Raw genomic sequence first — 2,290 nt, 5'->3', positions numbered from 1 at the left:
ATGCCCCGCCTAATAGCACTGACCCTGGTAACGTGGGGTTACAAGGAGACGGTATTTGATTACTTTCAGAATATCGAATAAGTTCATATCGAATCAGAATTGTCATACATCAACCACACATACACCAAATATAAAAAGAAGATGTGGTATGATTGCCAATGAGACAACTTTCCACAAGAGACTAAATGACACAGAAATTAAAAACTATAGGTCACAGCACGACCTTCAACAACGAGCAAAGCCCATACCGCAAAGTCAGCTATAAAAGGCCCCGCAATGACAAATGTAAAACAATTCAAACGAGAAAACTAACGACCTGGCCTAATTTATGTACAAAATAATGAACGAAAAACAAATATGTTACACAGCAACAAACGACAACCACTGAATTACAGGCTCCTGACTTGGGACATGCACATACAAAATGTTGCGGGGTTAAACTCGTTTGAAGGCGCCAACCCTCCCCTAACCTGGGACAGTGGTGTAACAGTACAACATAAGAACAAAATATAAAAATCAGTTGAAAAAGGTTTAACTCATCAGATGAATACAAATAGAAATACATCTAACTACACTGTAAAAATTCTGTTTAGAATTTAAACGTGTTGCAAGACTTATGTGCTTAGGAAAGTGTTTAACTTCTAAACATAAAAAAATAAACATGTTTTGGCTCTCAGCACTTCGCAATAAACATGTTTTGGCTCTCAGCACTTTTCAATAAACATGTTGCTGTGCTGAACATGTTTAGCTACTTTGTCAAGTATATAAAGCTAAACGTGTTTAAACTCTAAGCACTTTCAATATTTAGACACTTTCCTAAACACGTTTAGAATTACAACACATTTAGGCCGAATACGGCATTCATATCACGTGCTAATTTTTGAGCGGGAAGAAGAAACAAAGAACCCGAAGTCAAAGGCCACGCTGTTTACTTCTGACCATAACTGACCGTAACTTGACTGTTTCAGAAAGGTAAGGAGTTATGATTATACTGTCTTTTATTTTGTACTGCCAATTTTAAATGATTATTGACAGTTATAAGCATTATTTACAAGTACACTACCGTATAGTCAATGCAGGAGAGAAAAGGGGGTACCATCCCACGAAACAAGTGCTTGTAAGAGCTTAAAGTGTTCAAACTATCTTGTGTATAGATGATAAGAGTTGTTTAATGTTCTATCATGCAAGTTTGCATTTATTTTTTTATTTATATATGTTCTTGGAAAGGAGTTTGTGAGGATAATTTTCGTTCGGTACTCCTCGGCAGATTATAATGGAACATGAAGGGTAGCGGAATCTGCCGAGTCTTATCAGGATGAGGTGCATCATTCGCAAAACCAGTGTCATATCGAGTTCATTGTTTTCGTAAGCACTTCCGATATGCACAATCAACATTTCCTCAAAATAAATAGAAAGATGCTTGTTTATTTCAATAGTTATAAGCGGTTGTGATTTTATTTTTTTTTATAATTTTATTCATATGTATTGTTCTATTCTAGATGAGAGAAGTGCAGAGGAAATCATCATCTGTCTTGGCATACTAAAAGAGGAGATAAAGAACAGTAGCAAATATGCTGCTAGGTAAGAATCAATAGTGTATTTGATTTTAAAAATGCCAATATATATTTGATCAAATGAATAAAATTAAGCATGACAAGAAGTTTTATATTAAAAAATATCAATTGATTCATCAGTAAATTTATGTTTTTATACCACGGTCCTAATGTTGTTATCTGGATCTTAAAACCATGCTATTACTTTTTGGTGGTGTAGTTCGTATTCTTATATTTTTAGATTAACTCTACTTAGTTGATTATCAATATTTTTCTATATTTCAGGCCATTGACCAGCAGTTGGGTACTAAGAAAGGAGAAGCTCTTATTGACCTGTGAAATGAAAACAGGACATTTTCAAATTGTTTTGTTGTAGGGATGGGGTACAAGTAGAAGATTGGTCAATATTATGTACATGTACCTTGATATGAATTTATTTTTGATTGTGTTCAATGATAAACTGGAAATAAATGATAACATAAATTCCTTTGTTTTATATGTTGTAATTTTGTTTTTAAAGCTAGAATTAGCATAATGATAATTTCATTTCAAAAGTTCTAGACTGTTTTACGAATATTTAAAATGAAGAAAAAATGCAATAGTCGAATGACGTGAAATGAATTAAAGAAAAAACTCATTGAGATTGAAAAGGTATTGGTCACATTCAATTTGATATGGAAATTCCAGTTTCTTAGTTTGATGCATTGGCTCCTTTTTGTGATGGTATGAAAACCTGT

At 33.3% G+C, this 2,290-nt stretch overlaps 1 long non-coding RNA gene across 1 annotated transcript; it reads left to right on the top strand.

The window, feature by feature from the left end:
- Nucleotides 1-648: 648 nt before the first annotated feature.
- Nucleotides 649-2,039, top strand: LOC127733506 (uncharacterized). The gene is made up of 3 exons (XR_007997109.1): nucleotides 649-972; nucleotides 1,500-1,581; nucleotides 1,839-2,039. It is a non-coding gene; the product is annotated as an uncharacterized LOC127733506 (long non-coding RNA).
- The last annotated feature ends 251 nt before the right edge of the window (nucleotides 2,040-2,290 follow it).

This window comes from Mytilus californianus, unplaced genomic scaffold (genome assembly GCF_021869535.1).
Source record: "Mytilus californianus isolate M0D057914Y unplaced genomic scaffold, xbMytCali1.0.p SCAF_3, whole genome shotgun sequence".
Lineage (NCBI taxonomy): Eukaryota > Metazoa > Mollusca > Bivalvia > Mytilida > Mytilidae > Mytilus > Mytilus californianus.
Note: the sequence above shows the minus strand (reverse complement) of the source record. Positions and strands in the feature narration are given on the sequence as shown.